The sequence below is a fragment of the Lissotriton helveticus genome, chromosome 6 (assembly GCF_964261635.1).
Source record: "Lissotriton helveticus chromosome 6, aLisHel1.1, whole genome shotgun sequence".
Classification (NCBI taxonomy): Eukaryota; Metazoa; Chordata; class Amphibia; order Caudata; family Salamandridae; genus Lissotriton; species Lissotriton helveticus.
This window is the reverse complement of record NC_136067.1, coordinates 1,652,503,411-1,652,520,971: the sequence shown is the minus strand read 5'-3', so window position 1 is coordinate 1,652,520,971 and position 17,561 is coordinate 1,652,503,411.

Sequence of the window (17,561 nt, the reverse complement as noted above, 5' to 3'; positions counted from 1 at the left end):
TTGCCGAGAAATCCAGCCTCCAGCGTTTCCAGCCCACCTTCGCGGGTGACTGGGATACCGAGTCCTGAGAAAGAGATACCAGCCCTCTTGCCTTCTAAATCCCAGGTACTGAATTGACTAACCCCTTACAGAGAATTCTTGAGTCAGACTCTTGGCAAACCAAACTTAACTTAAACTGCTACTTACTCCTTCCCATGTATTAGGCTTAGGTCAGGTACACCGGGGTAGGCGTAGTTAGAAGCAACAGTTGAGTACGATTAGTCAATGTATATATGTATGTATATCTTTTATCCATTTTAAAGTAACATATGGCTAAGAAACCATATCGATGCTTTTACAGTATTATTTTATACTCCTGCTTTTACTGTATGCACTTTACTTAACTATAAGTATTACAATTGTAGCGATTCATTTCTCTTGTATGAGAAAAGAGACTGATCAATAAATGACACCTTTTATTGAAAACGCCCGTCTCTCCTTTTCTCTGCAAATCTGGTGAAACTAAGTATGCACGCATTGACTGAGTAAAATAGCTGTCTTTTGTTTTCACACGACTCTAGAGATATACTCTTGATCAGGGAGAGCAAAGTTGTCATGTTCTATGGTTGTCAGAAACTAAATCCCTTCTTGTCTATCCAGGGAGGTTAAACTCCTCCTCGCTTATTCGAGAAAGTTTCTAGTGAACTCTGAGCTAGCTGGCACACAAAACTTAAGTCTAATATCGTCAGTAAAAGACCCAGTTAACCTCAGTCCTACGTCTACACTACTGAAGATATTATTCCAATGCGCAGAGCCTATTGGGAATATAGGAACTACACTACATGGCGCCCAACGTTTGGTAAGGCGATAAAACTAACGCAAGGCATTAGAGTAACTCAGTCGTGCTTTTTCACACAGACCCTTTCTCCCATAAATACTCCAAAGACGTCTGGAGTGGGTCAAAGGTTAAAAATCCGCCAAACTTAGTAGGAGGAGACTCCTATGTATGGTTTTTGGTTTATTCAACGTTGAAGGATACAGTGTTCCAAAATATTGTGCACCTAATCTTTGTTTCCTTGAAAACTTGATCTGCAACAAAAAACCTTTCTGTCAGTAAAATGTCAGACAATGAAGAAGATAGGGAGACAGCTAGATTAGCAGCTCAACTCCTAGCGGAAGACAGAAATTTCCTACAGCAGGACCCAGATGCAATAATCATCCCGGTCAGCATAAGAAAAACTATAACACTTAAACTTATAGAAAATGGACTAACACCAAGAGGTGGTACAGTCATATTCGTAATTGAGGCACACGAATATCGGCAGACAGAGGTATTCTTTCCAGCAGCAAACGCTGTCACAAAAGAGTTCCACTATTACGAAATAGAGGAAACTCCGGATGAGTACACTCCTTTCGAGGAGGTGGAAATCCCATTAAAATACCAAGAGCACCTGCTCTGGTTTAAAGGCGCCCTAAAACATAATGATCACATCACCAGGCTCGGTCCACTAGGTAGACCAGGAGCAACGTGGCCGGTTCTAGCCAGCTACACACCACATCCAGAAATTGAAAAAATGTCAATACCAGAACTTTTAGTACAGCTAAAACAACTGATTAAAATACACAGACAATTAGTCCAATATGTAATGTGGACTTCAACAGTCCAACCAGCTATTAAAATTCCACAGCAGACCCCTCATCAGGAGAACACAAATAAAATCACACCACAGAACAGACAGTCCTGTCTAGGCAAAGTACCCATTAAACGGGAACAAATTCCATTCTGGTTAGCACAAAAAATCACTCAAATAGAGGCAGTATTTCCGGATACTACACCTACTGAGAAACACAGAATTCTGACTATCTGCCTTCCAATGGGGATCGCACCACATGTGGAGGACTGTGACACCTGGGGCACAGTCTTTGCTTCCATTTACACAAAAACACATGGTGTTCCATCCATGGCGGTAATACCAGATGTGCTAAAACAGATTCAAAATGAATACGGTCCAGAACCTGCTTTAACTCTGGGTATGAAATTACTGAAAGACTTCAAGCAGGTCTCAGCTTTATTGTTATCCAACATAAAAGGAGAAGCAGCATCTGTGGCGATCCGCCAGAAGTTGAAAGAAACAGATATAGCAGAACAACCATTTGAACTTGCCAGAATCATAGAAAAATCCTATGAAGAACTAGGAAGAGATAGTTTGGGTGGGAAACCAGTGAAACCCCAACTAACTGAAAATCCTGAAAAGGTATTTATTAAAAATAATCTAACCGCTCCAAAAAAGAGCTGGGATGGAAATAAACAATCCACTCCCAAAGAAAAAAGATTCCAGTCCAGAGGAAGGTCTCCTCGGCGGAGAGAAAGATATCCGGACCAAGGACACAAGTCTCCCCAGAGGGAGCCCTCTGAGAAAAAGTACAACCTTAGAAATAGGGATAATTTGAAGAAACCTGATAGATATCAAGATATTGATACACGTCCATCTCGATCTTTTCAGACTTCCTCACAGAAATTGGAAAGAAGAGGACGGTCAGAACAAAGGGAAGAGCACTTCAAGCCCAAAGACAAGGAACCTGCTCATCAAAATAAAAAGTTACAATTCCCAAAGAAGAAGGTAGCCAGTATTAAAGTAATCAAACATGCCGAGGATCCCGAGGACACAGCTGAAAAACGGAGAGTGGGCTCAGACAATGCTAGACAGCGCAGCAGAAGTGAGCATAGCTCGCAAGATCCTGATGAATCATCTGGAGACAGTGGACACGAATGAATACATTCAGGTGGAAACTGCAGACACCAGAGTTAGCAAACCTCATAAAATATATGAAATAACATTACGTATAGAGGGAGATAAGACTAGGAAAATAAGGGGTCTATTTTGGGATAATCTCTCCAAAGGCTATGACATCCTTTTAGCTGAAAAAGACTGGCCACCGGAGTTTGTCAGGGAGTGCCCTTATGGCGAAGAAATGATTATGCCTGCCTTCTCAAATCACATTCCAATTCATAAAAAATATACACTTGCAAGAAAGTGGGCAAAAGCCCAAGCTCCTGCATTATATAAAAACCATGTGGGATGGGATGAGGACTCTTTTCCTCACAAAATCCAGTTAAAATCACAACCAACTGCAAAGAGGCAGTACCCAATTAAGCAAGAAGCTAAAAAACAGGTCAGGGAGATCTTAGATCAACTTGAATACCAGGGGGTGATTGAAACATGCACCTCACAAATGAACAATCGTTTTTTTCCTGTCTCCAAACCAGATGATTCATATCGTCTAGTTTTGGACTACAGACACCTTAACTCATGTTGCAAAACCTTTGCAGTACAAAACTCACACAGTGCAGCACTAATGAATAGCATAGTGCGCAAAAAATACAAAACAACATTAGACATCTCTAATGGATTCTTTTGTCAAAATATAGCACCTGAAAGCAGATATTTGACCGCTTTCTCAATAAATGGCTCGCAGAAAAATTTCTGTCGTTTGCCACAGGGGTTCAAGAACAGCCCAGGATTATTCTCAGCGAGAGTAACAGAGTTACTACAACTGTATGATGATGAGGCATTATCTTATGTCGATGACATCTATCTAACAGATGATGACTTGGATACTCACTTGAAAAGAGTGAACACCATAATACTTGGGTTCGCAGCAGAGGGTTACAAATTCAACTTCAAGAAGTCAAGAATTGCCCATCGGACTGTCCTATTTTTAGGATATGAATTATCAAGTGAAGGCAAAAGCCTGGCTGACAATTTCTTAGAGAAATGCGCTGTAATCCAAGCACCAAGAACGCTGAAAAACTTACAATCAATTCTAGGTTTCCTGAATTTCGGAAGAACTTACATTCTAAATTATGCAGAGAGAGTTAAACCTCTCTATGACCTAATAAGACCAGATTTTAAAAGATCAATTGGACTAAAAAACACACAGAAATTTTGAGATCATTGCAAACAGACATGTTAGCTAAAACAAAATTGCAAACACGCGATAACACACGCAACCTTGTGATTCGGGTCATCCCAGGAAGATGCGGATTCACATACCTAACCTCTAATGAGGCAGAAACGGTACTGATAGCTTACAAATCACATTTGTACACAGAAGCTGAAAAAACATTCAGCATTAAGGAAAACATTGTTCATGCGGTTCAAACGGCTGTAGCAAGAGAAAGAGACCAAGCTGACGGCAGACGGATTACAGTCAGAACAGCAGAATCGGCCTTTGAGGCATTAACAAGCCCATGTAATTTACCTACTATGGCATTAAATCCAAAATGGATACAATGGGAAAATTCTACTGCTACAGACAGAGTGAAATACTATTTTGACCCGGAAATGAAAAAATGTAAAAATCTAGAATATGAAAGAGAATATCCTCTGCCAATCGACATTCTGCCCATACGACAGTATGCCTGTGTAATATATACAGACGGACATGCACAACCCTCGGTTTGGGGAAAACAAGCCTATAACGCCACATGCGAAACTGTTAAATACGTGTGGCGCGAAGATAAATTGAGACCTCTGGTAACTAAAACACATTCAGTGGAAAATAATTCAGAACAACAAACTGAAATAATAGCGTTAAAAATGGCGCTAGATAATGCCGATCGCGAATTCCCGACACTAATAGTGTGCGATTCGTATTACTGCGTAAAAACATACAATAACGACTTGCAGAAATGGGTTCAAAACGGTTACAAAGATGACACAGGTGCCACAATAAAGCAAAAATCGCTTTGGGAACAAGTAGTTCTTTTACAGAAAGAACTACCAAAGACTCACGTGATACATTCACTGAGTCATGAACGTGATGGCGTTCACGTTTCAGGGAATTCATTGGCTAAGACAGCCACAGCGGAAGCAACTAAATCGGCTTCCGTAGCTACAAAAAAGCGTTCAGAAAAATACATTGACGGGGAAACAATGCTGGCGGTGAAAACGTCATCAAAAGGCGACTGCTCAGCGCTACCCGTCACCTATCCACTCAATTATACATACATAATCGATGCAAACTCCGTTCCTTTTGCTCAAATCCCTGGAGTGGGGGATAGAGTAATTCCAAACATGAACAGGAGAATATTGTTAATAGCAGACGCACATATGGGTGAGGGTCTTAGACACCTTAAGCTAAAGGATTCTCTGGAAGAATTGCAATCCACATACTGGTGGCCAGGAATGAGCCTGCAACATCACATATTTGCAAAAAACTGTCCAAACTGCAACAGAGATCGCAGTGGCGACCAAGACGGTGTTTTGCCATGGCGTTTCGCTCAAGATGGGATTAAACAATAAATATATGAACCCCATTATGATTAATGCGTCAAATTAACATAAAGAGACTATCTTCACTTAAAATATAGACCCCAGCTCTTGGCTGACGTCTGAACTGTTATAAAAAGATTTGCGAGTCTATAATGGCATATACGCATGGGGCATGCTACATTCCGACCATTGCCCTGCTTTTAGCTCTCGAGCTTATGGGGGGTGCATGGCCAGCATGGGCATTGCATTGCGGGACTCTTATCACTTCCTTCCTGAGGGAAATGGGATGGTGTAAAGAAAAAACCAAGGCATAGAGCAATCTATAACGGCAAAGGTATTAGGTTCGGGAGCTGGGTGGGTCAAACATTTAATAGGTGTCCAACGTAGTCTTAATAATCTGCCAAGAAATTCTCTGAGAGGTCTCAGTCCGTACGAACTATTGGTTGGGACTAGAATGTTAATCCAGGACCTCGATAGTCAAACTTCAGTGGTTAAAGAGAAATGCTTTGATATCAAAGACCGTTTGGCTATTTTACAGGACTTAAACGAAACAAGAAAAGACCTGAGCAACATAAAGTTTAAACAACAGCCAACAGCCACTGAAGAAAAACCACCTGTCCCAGCAAGGCCTGTCTGGATTCCAAAAATCGGGGATCTGGTCAGAGAAAAAATAGCGGTAAAGAAGGAATTTGGGCCTTCTTACAGAAAAGCAGTACCTGTCTTGGCAATCAACGGGACAAGATCAGTTGTATTACCGCCCCTTGCTGGTAAAAAGGAGAACCGAGTTGTATCCAACGACCTGGTTAAACCACAATCATGTGGCCGATAATAAGTAGTAGGCCAAGTGGACTCCCAAGAAACAGCAGAACACCAAAGTTTGCTACAAACACAGAGGTTCAAACTGAGAGACTAATCACATTTGATAAACCTACAGTGAATCAACAAGGACTATGCAACAAAGCCATGGAACTTAAACCTCTTGAAACCCAAATCCAAATCTTACATCAAGAAACACCAGTCTACAATGATGTAACCACTGACTATGCTAATGCAACAAAGAAAATTCCAAAAACAAAAAGAAATCCAGAAGCAATTGAAACAATTGACAGAACTGCATCAGGCTATTTCATCAACTTCGATGACTTTTCTGAGGATCCGAGCGAGCCTGAGGAACAGCCGACAACATCAAAGACTTTTAAAGACAAAGCAAAAGAACTCTTTCATCAACTACAAGAAACCTATCTGATTTCTCCATGGATTGAATTTTGGGTGGCACAAGGTGTATTTGTCCTCATACTTTGGCTCATCCTGGTACTATACTTGGGACATTTTATTGAGGGAAAATATGTTACAATGGACACAGCAAGTCAGAAAATCAACTTGGTCCTGAAACCACACAAGTCTTCACACATCGAGAAAAGAGAACTTTCTTCAGTAAACTTCACAGCCAATCCTATACCCGGTGGGGTAGCATGGGACAAAATTGATTACGAAATCTATGGCCCTGTTGAGCTCCTGAAGTATACTCATCAATTCAAGATTTCATTAAGTGACTTTGTAAAATCAAGCACATTCGCTGATGATTTGGACTTTAAACGTATTAATGATATGATGTCAGACCTAGTGATGTCAGCTAAATTTACAGAACATGATTATTTACAGGGTTCATCTAATTATGACCAGATGTACTGTTACAACCACTATGGTAACCATTATTTGCATAAATCTGCTAAACCTAGAAATGTTTTTAATTTTAACCAATGGGAACATTGTGCAACTCCACCTAAAGGCAGTTCAAAAACATTTTTTGAAAAATTTTCATATTTCTCAGGGTTTAACACAAGTAATGCAGAAACGTTTTATTTCAAACTGTTAAATAAGACAGGAATGAAAACCATGCTTACAAATACAAAATTAATCTATTCAGAATCGTTTTTTGACAAAATGAATACATTCGGTTTTGATTTCTGGAACAATAACATTGAAACGAAAACAATCTGGGGTACAAGAGATTGGCAGGTGAAAGGTATAGAATCATTGTTTAGAGCCTGCATGATCCCAGAACAAATTATATTTTTGAATGATACAATTCAACAAACAACATGTTTTGGCCTAGCCAAAATTAAAGACTTAAACAAACCGTCTATTCCAAAACCAACACCTGACAGTAATAACACTACAGATGATGAGATAGACGTATCCCATATTTTAAACCAAAACAGAACATATCCTGATTGGAAAAAAATTGTTGATCTGGCCCACAGACACAAATAACTGTCAAGATAGATTCCTGAACAAAAAACAGGGGTTCACAATAACCAGGCCAGACCCTAGATACTCCCAGAGACAACATCCAGGGATTATAACTACATACAGTGTAGGGAAACTCTGCCTCGAATGGCTACGAACATCCATACTGGCAGAAATTAAGCAACACTTGACTTTACTTAAAGAAGGTGCTGACTTGCGTGATTTCATTATGGGACCACGCAAACAGCGTCAAAAACGTTTCATAGCGGCCTCTATATATGCAGCTTACAACGAAGCTTGGAAAGTAACTCAAATTGAAACAGCAGAGAAAATACGGGAAATTGACCGTGTTCATTTGGAAAAATCACTTTCTGTTGTGGACAATGGGTTAATGACTCTGTCTTCCAGAATATATTCACTGGACAGTATTTTATCATCTGCAATCGATATAATAGAACAAGACTTACTGATGTTACAACACGGTCAGTCCCAATTGCGTTCTATTGTACAGCTTGGCTAGACGTTACAAAATCTGCGTTCAGGCTACGTGCCTTGGCGTTTAATCAACACAACGTCATTATTCACTATCTTTAACCTTACTGATACACAAATCAGCTTGGCACAAAAGGGTGCAGAGTATACAATTCTGAGCATTGAAAAACTTGAGAGATTACCATTGACAATGTCAGAACGACCTGTCATTGAATGGATAATACATGGAATCATAACTATTCCGATAACGACTTTCCAATTTCGATACTGCCAGAAATATATACAGGCAGGCCAGTATGAAAGGTTGGGTAAAGGATACATTAAGTCAACATGGAACTTGCCTTATACACACACATGTTATAGTAATACAGGACAGAGTGTATTTCTTAGTGGTAACAATTGTGAAAAATCACTAAGTGGTATACTTCTGTGTCAGGGTATAAGTTTACATGGGGCCTGTGAGGGGACTTCAAATAACCTTTCATGTCACCAGCTCGGCACACCTGCAACAAAAATAGAACCATTCTTTAGAAGACTTTCTAACAGGAGTTACATTCTAATTGTAGATCACAGATGTTGTGGCTTACTGCCAGGAAAACCTTATCTAGTTAGCGTGAGTTCCATGGTCACTTGCTGTGAGCGAGTATTGTTCCCAAATGAAACTCCAGACAGGGAGGGAAAAATTTGGCCCAGTTTGAATATCTCTTCTATTCGAATTGATACTTTAAGCAGAATGAAGACTGTGCTCCTACAGACGCCAGTTCACTTGACGTCATCAAAAGAAACGTATGATCTCCAAGTTGCAAGGACTACGGGAGAGATACATGCATTGTTATCAACAAATTGCCCCCTACACTTCGCAGAAATGCTAAGCGAAATCTTAAATATTTCTGATACAAATGGTATCGCGAGTGTATTTAAGTCCGTTTTTTCGGGACTGTTAACCCCCCACTTAGTGGAGACCCAGAAGTGGAGGCCCCCAGATTCCGAACTGGACTTGTGGCAGTTGCAGGTTGGCTCCGGACCAACTGCTTACAGTTGAATGCCACCAAAACTGAGGTGTTGGTCCTGGGGAAACATGCTGAGCTATCGGGAGATCAATGGTGGCCGCCTGAGCTGGGTATTATACCTATCCCAGCATCCGAAGTGAAAAATCTAGGAATCTGGCTGGATCCTGCGCTAACCTTCACAGGACACACGAAGAAGGTTGCAGCCACCTGCTACGGTATCTTACGTGGCATGAGACCGATTTTGAAATACTTTGACCCTCCCACTCGGCAGCTCGTGGTCCAAGCCTCGATTTTATCCCGGCTGGACTACGGAAGCGCGCTGATGTTGGGGGTAAACCAGGCTGAGGCATCTAGGCTTCAAAGGGTTCAGAATGCCGCAGCGCGGTCCATCGTGGGTCTTCCCAGACACTGCTCGGTCTCGGGCACCATCCTGGCCCTACATTGGCTACCGGTCAGTCAGAGGATTAAGTTTAAAGCGCTCTGTCTGGCTTTTAAAATCCTAAAAATGTCATCGCCGCCGGCTCTTGCCAATTTGATTACCCCCTACATCCCATTGAGATCTTTAAGATCAGAGGCTTCTTATCTGGCGGTCTGCCCTCGTTTTAAACTCAGTAGAATGGGTGGCCGCTCTTACCGGGTTCTTGGTGCGGGGCTGTGGAACTCCCTCCCTGTACACATTCGAGCTCTGAACGATCTGTCCCTTTTTAGGCGGGCCATTAAAACTCCCTGTTCCCTCCTCCCCAATAGCCGCCTTCCCTTTTTTTCTTGCATTTCGTGTGTTATGTTAAGGTACCTGTCTAAGCGCCAGGACGCCCCTTTGCTGGGGCAGCTGAGCGCTATAAAAATATCATTAACATAACATAACATAACATTCAAAGCAGTCCTGGGTATATTTCCCAATTTCGTCCATTCTGTCTTTGGTGGACTTCCACTCCTGTTGGGACTCGTAGCAGGCATCTTATTTTTGCTACTCCTGCTTCATTATGGCAAGCCATGTCACAGACAAGACTCCAGCAACAATGGAAGAAACGATCCTAGCTATACGCTATCGGGACCGCATAACTAAAGTCTTTGGATTAGCCCGGCTACGAGATCTAAATATGACCTGGTTTCTTTCATTCAGACCCATATGGCAGAATTGTGTCTTACCTGTATTAAGATGCATGCTATGCGGCGAGGAATGCGTGTTGGACACATGTCTTACACTACAATCAGAAGTACCATTGGATGCAGATACTTTGTTGGGTCCAGTAAAGGCTCATGCATTGTGCTGTCCCCAGCGGCTACCAATCCTGATGACGGCATTCGTGGAGACTTCACCACTACGATTGAAGGGTAGTGAAGTACAAGATGAGAGCAGCATCAACCAGGTACAGCCTTCTGTAAGCAATGCTGATCAGAACATCACTGAAAGCGAACATGCACACGACTGCATGGTAGCGACATTTTCCAACTTGGTCGAACTTTCACCTGAAGCGGTAAACTTTTTTTTTGAAAATCTGTCTGAAGTGATGTTTTCACCAGAACAGAGAGAGTGACTATAAGTAAACGTGGACACAGCGTTCCCTGAACTCTGAATTTGGCCTTCAGTTTTAAAAACAAAGCTACTGAAAAAATGTTTTCTCCTTCTTCACTGAAAACAAAAACTTTTTTTCCAAACCCAAAATATTTACCTTTTGGCACTTATCTTCTGCTTAAAGTAAAACCATTCCTAGAGAACAGAACTTCTATTTTTAGGAACTCTAGAGACAATAATTTACCTCAGCCTCTAGCACATTTACGAGTAAATGTATTTATATGTGATGAAGTGGTCTCGCACTTTTTCTTCTGTATTAAGAGCCATTTCATGTGTTATTTTCGCAAATCATTCATGCTATGATAAATTGTGCTTCCTTTTTGAATGATTACACTGCTTAAATGCATACAGTACCAATACTCATTTTCGTGTATTTCGAATATGCCATTTTTAAATGCAGACAAAATGTTTTTTGGGTTGGTTCGGTATACACATGCACTTTTAGTTATGTTTACTATTGATTAGGTTAGTAAATATGGACATGAATTCGTGGAGTGGGTGTAGTGTGTTTATATAGGGACCTGTATCGATACTCCAATTTCTGACCCTTGTCCGGTTATAAATCACTAATATCCATACAACGGCACAGAAACCCGTTTCATAAATCAGTCATAGCGCATGCTGTCACATTAAGCAAGCACTATTCCTCCAGCCCCCTAGAAAGCACACCGAGTTCTCTAAACAAACCAAGCCTCCAGCAAACCTGGGAAATCCCCGCTGCTATTGTTTTGATTTCGTTCGAGAACTCCTGCAAAGAATGTAAGAACGACCAGTTCTTAATTGACGTCTTATGTCCATCCTTACGTCAAACCCGGCACCTCTCAGGTATAAATATACCGACACTGCCCTAAGTAAAGACACGGTGGTGATGAGCTTGGAGCAGCGACTACTTGCCGGAGAGCCCAGCTGATGCGCCTCCCTTTTTGACGCGCTGAGGAAAGACGCTGTCTTTTCTCTTGCCGAGAAATCCAGCCTCCAGCGTTTCCAGCCCACCTTCGCGGGTGACTGGGATACCGAGTCCTGAGAAAGAGATACCAGCCCTCTTGCCTTCTAAATCCCAGGTACTGAACTGACTAACCCCTTACAGAGAATTCTTGAGTCAGACTCTTGGCAAACCAAACTTAACTTAAACTGCTACTTACTCCTTCCCATGTATTAGGCTTAGGTCAGGTACACCGGGGTAGGCGTAGTTAGAAGCAACAGTTGAGTACGATTAGTCAATGTATATATGTATGTATATCTTTTATCCATTTTAAAGTAACATATGGCTAAGAAACCATATCGATGCTTTTACAGTATTATTTTATACTCCTGCTTTTACTGTATGCACTTTACTTAACTATAAGTATTACAATTGTTGCGATTCATTTCTCTTGTATGAGAAAAGAGACTGATCAATAAATGACACCTTTTATTGAAAACGCCCGTCTCTCCTTTTCTCTGCAAATCTGGTGAAACTAAGTATGCACGCATTGACTGAGTAAAATAGCTGTCTTTTGTTTTCACACGACTCTAGAGATATACTCTTGATCAGGGGGAGCAAAGTTGTCATGTTCTATGGTTGTCAGAAACTAAATCCCTTCTTGTCTATCCAGGGAGGTTAAACTCCTCCTCGCTTATTCGAGAAAGTTTCTAGTGAACTCTGAGCTAGCTGGCACACAAAACTTAAGTCTAATATCGTCAGTAAAAGACCTAGTTAACCTCAGTCCTACGTCTACACTACTGAAGATATTATTCCAATGCGCAGAGCCTATTGGGAATATAGGAACTACACTACAAAATGTGAAAGTAAATGCCTCTAGTTTACAGCAAGCAGATTCAGTACATATACCTCCTAGTAATAAGTACAGTTTGTATTCCATCTTCTACAGTAGTTTACATATATTGTTCAACCAGTTGCCAAAGTAGTATGATCTTCTTTATCTCAGCCTATTACTTCACTAATGTACTACTATACTAATGTGCCAGATGTACAAAGCGTATACAATTCATTGCACTGTGCAGCTGGTTTTCTATGCCCCCAAAGGAAGATTCAATACTCTTGAATAAAATCTGTGTTGCTCAACCATCTGCTGCTGTATTATAATCTTCTTTAGCACAATCTTTTACTTCACTAATGTACTAAAGTGTTTCATGTAAATTGCATAGACGCTTCACCAATGACACCACCCCTTAGATATCATGTTGTACAAATGATGGGACACAATTAGTGGGAGATCTTTTTGGAGCAATAATACCACCTATAGGAGTAGTCTTAAATGATGAGAAAATTAGAAAGTAGTCAACAGTAGTAGATAATCTAGCTACTAGTACATCGGGTGCCTTCCTTAACGGTTAACACAGAATTTGTGGCTATTACATCAATGGTTCTACAAGATCGATTAGCTTTAGACATTTTGTTAGCACTAAAAGGTGGAGCCTGAAAGATGTTGAAAGCTCAACATTGCTGCTCATATATACCTGACGAGAGTAGAAAGATAGAATAATTTGCAGAGAACATTTCTGATCTGAAACCTGAATTAGAACCTTTAGAAACCACTAGTGCATTAGTAAGCTAAGGTAAAGAAGTTTCTATCATTGGCAATTGGTTTGCAACAGTAGGAGGAGGGCCTTTTAGGGTCATATTGAGAATTTAACCAATCATTTGTATTTGCCCAATAACTTTATACCCTTTATATAAAAGTTTCAGATGCTATTTAGCTAAAAAGAAGAATAAAGAAAGGAGAGAAAAATCAGAGAAGAATTAGAAATGGATGAAAGAAAGAATAGAGAGTATAAAAAATGAAAGAAAATGTAAAACATTAAAAAGAATGACTCAACCGAAAACAAAAGTGCTCTATGAAGATTCATTTGTGATGAAATTGTGATGGCTTTCCAACCATCAGAGCGGGTAAACTGCTGATGGGTATTTATCCGCTGTTAAAATACTTTATTAATGATGTGCATAAGCTTACAGTGTGGATGAATGTGTGAGAGAAAATGTAAATGACAGATACAAGTTGAAGGATGCTTTACCTGAAGGTAAGCCAAAGGATTATAATATTAGATAATTGGGTTTTAATCAAAAGACCACATAGAGTATGCAAATTGAGGAATCAGTGTGGAACAAAGGAGCCGTTGGAAAGATTAAGCCTTACCAAAGAAGTTTAATTGAGAACAGAAAAGTGATTGCAGTAATAATGATTATTCTGCATGGGTATTATTTTATGATGGAAATTCGCCCTTTGTTCCCATCATCAGTTTATCTAATCAGTGTCTGGATGTGCACTCTAGGGTTTGTGGTGAGTTAGTTAGTTGTGAAAATGTTATTTCTAAAGAATCCACACCTATTAATATGAATTCCAGGATAGGTGATGCAGAAACAGATTTATACTGGATATTGGAATAAAGCTTCTAACTTCACACCTTCGCCTTTTCCTCATTACTGAACCACCACACGGACCTGCTGTTTTTTCTGGCTATTTCCTATGAGTTAGTCTGGATCATGATGTCATAGTTACGTCAATGATCATATAATACCATTTCAAGCTACGTCATCTTTCAGCTTATTACATTTTTGAAACCTGAAAAATCCTACCTTATTCAGGGTGGTGAATATTGGCAAGTATGTGAACGAAGCTGGGTTTGTGATCTCATTTACAATTATGATGCTCTGTCTTGTGTGATTATGCATTGAATGATGTATTCCTCAAGAGCAACAACGCTATGAGACTGACTAGTGTAAAGTTAATGTCATAATACAATTTGAGACTCATGGATCTAGTCAGGATTTAAATGGTGTGGTTCCCTCTGGAACTCAGACCTACCAGTAATTAAGAACTGACTATGAAAAGGGTCCCCTACTGGGCCCAAAGCTCATGTTCTTAACTTTACAAGCAAAACACTGATCAATTTCTGAACAATGACTGCAAGAAAAGTTAAGGTTATCCAGGTCAGTGATGTAGTTCCTGTTTACATTTCATATGATTTATTTACAATTTCGTTCTTTAAGAGCGCTCACTTTTAAATGTAGGTTTTTTTCCACGTAAAATATTACTCCTGTATAATGCTTGCTGTGAACTTATCTGTTTCTAGGTGTGTCTCTGAGCTCAAGTTATGAGGGATTGTTAATAATAGACCATGATTGAGAGCTCTGAGGCTGAGACTGAAGGCAGGGCCATTTTCTCACAGCACCTGTCAGTGGGTTATAAAGTTATTCAGACTACACGCTCATCTAGTCCTTGGCCTCTCAGCAGATCTCACAGAGCAGTGGTCAGGTGTACCAATTATAATTGTGATTCAATGCAAAAGTGTGTAAAGGAGATACACAGCTTTGGAAATATTGATAGGGAGAAAGTAAATGCAGCACTTACAGGTGAATGGGTGAGTTGGGTGCATAGGGGGAGGTGAAGTGAAGGAGAGGCAACAAAGTACATGCAGGAGACAGTGAAAAGAGGTTGCTGAAGAGGTAAGAGATGAGGTGTGCAGTGGCGTAGCTAGCCCCCTGGCTTCCTGTGACGGTCCCACTGCTTGCCGCCCTGTGGCGGACGCAGTGAAGAGTGGGGGGTAGTGATGACGAGTATTCTTCATTTACCACCCTGCGGCAAATGCATTGAGAAGCATGGGAGAGGGGAGGTGCTTGCTATTGCCGCCCAAGACTGCAGATAAGAACAGGAGGCCGTTGCCCCCAAAACACGTTCCGCCCGGGATGCATCGCCCCCCACTCCCTCAAGCTACGCCACTGGGATATGAGATGCCGATGAATGATTTCAGAAACATGTGGGGAGAAAAAAAAGGTATATGTGTCTAACAGAGAGACTGCAGAGGTGTGAAGAGAAAAACAGGACTGAGAGAGACACTCCTAAGGCTGCTACCCCTTCGATAGAACTTATTCATGTTTAATTTTGTCTCATAATTCCTGAAATGAAATATTTTAAAATCAAATTATTCACAACAAAACTGTGTTACTTAATTGTCTGGTACTGGCAATAATCATTGGCAAATCCAATAGGTTTGACTGGTTCTAGGTGCATATTAATTATTATGTGCTTTTTGTAAGCAATGGGAGAAAGATCACAGAGAAGCACCAAAGCAGTGTTTTAAATGGGTGGGTGTCTGCTTCTTTAATTTGAGAGGGCGAGTACTTGCAGTTCTCAGTAGAGGTGCAATACCTGTAATGGGAGAGTACTGGCACTTCTTAGCAGCAAACAGGTACTCTGTGATAGTGAGTATCCGTACCTTTTTAGGTCTCACCTACGCAGCACGCATTCGCTACATAGGAGAACTTTAGCCGTCGCTCTGCTCTTTTTTGAAGCACATACTCATGCTTGTGGCGGCATACAATCTGTCGGAGCGAGCAGGGGCGCGCCACAAGCACGAATATGTGCTTTGAAAAACAGCAGACTGCACGCACACGCACACACGCACTCGTAGTTCTACTTCTTTGTTATTGGTTGGGCCTGGATACTTCTGCGTGCACGTTTTTCAGCGCCCTGTCAGTACATTAATTGTTTAGAGTCATCGCCCCAATCGCTACGTTTTTAACACCCCTCTCACATGTCCTTCGTCTCGTTGCCCCACTTGTAATATTGACCTCACCTCACACGGTGAGATTGTTCTTCCAAGTTGACAGGTATGCATCCCTGTTTGGTGATTGCAGTTGCAAGCTAGCCCATATCAAATGTGCTACTTTCAGCCAATCGTCATTTTACCAGGGGAAAAAAACTTGAATTATGGGACTCGTAGTTCTACTTCCTTGTTATTGCTTGGGCCTGGATGCTTCTGTGTGGATGTTTTTCGGCACCCTGTCAGGACATTAATTGTTTAGAGTCATCGCCCCAATGGCTATGTTTTTAACACCCCTCTCGCATGTCCTTCGTTGCGTTGACCCACTTGTAATATTGACCTCACATGATTCCTGTTGCAAGCACTTTCCAGTTCCTCTGTGAACCTAACCCCTGTTGTTCCTAACAAGTGCCTGACTTTTCTTCGAATGTAATTTTGCTTTCTCTATAAGTGAAGTTATAAAAACATAGTCTTGAAGGACCCTCCCCCATCTGCCTCAAGAGGAGCAACCTGTCAAGGACAAGCATTTAAGTTTACAGCCCTCCTCCCACCATTTCCACAGCATGCCATATTCTCAAAGATTTGCAAGCAAGTTTACTGGGTGTGGCAGTCTGTGCCATGCACTCTCTTCTGCGCCATCTCTCGGTACACACCTCGGGAAGCTTGTTTGTGTCTGCTCCCATACGCCTTCAATTGGAATGGGTATGAACGCCCAACATGTTCTATGTCGCAGTGGAGACGGCGGTGCAGGCGCTTAAAAAAAAAGCACAGCAACCACACACGTTGTTTAACTTCCGCGGGGCAATAGCAAGCACCCTAACAATTGGCTGTCTAAATTGCATCACGTCCAACTGTACTGCACAACTATTGGACGTCCAACTGTACTGCACAGCTATTGGTGGAATGCTTTAGCACTTGTACAAAAAAGCTGCCCGCTGCAAAAAAACAAAAGCAGGACAAGAGGACTTGAGCCCCCTGGGGATGACGGCCATTTTACAATGGGATAGTTTCACTTCTGTAAAACAGTGAAGACTTTTCCTATATATTTCATACCTGCCAAATTGAAGAACTTTCACCATGTGATGAGGGGGTGGGCCCCTTGAAGAGGGCGAGGCCTTGTGCACTTCTGAACCCCACTCTGTCCCCAATTCCCCTCCTCGCAAAAAAAAACAAGCATTGGCATAGCCAGGGCACAGGTCCTAATAAAAGAAGTGGGGGGACGCTCCAAGTTAGTTGGTGTCACCAGAAGTGACATCACGACAGGAAGTGACATCACAAAAGGCAATCCCCTCTTATTACAGGAAATTGTGATGAGCAATAGCAAACCAGGCTATTTAAAAGAGAGGCAAGTGAAAGAAAATTACTGTACCATGCGGATTTCGGTGTAGTAAGCAACAAAATCTACATTATGTCCCATTTTAGGGAAAGCAACTT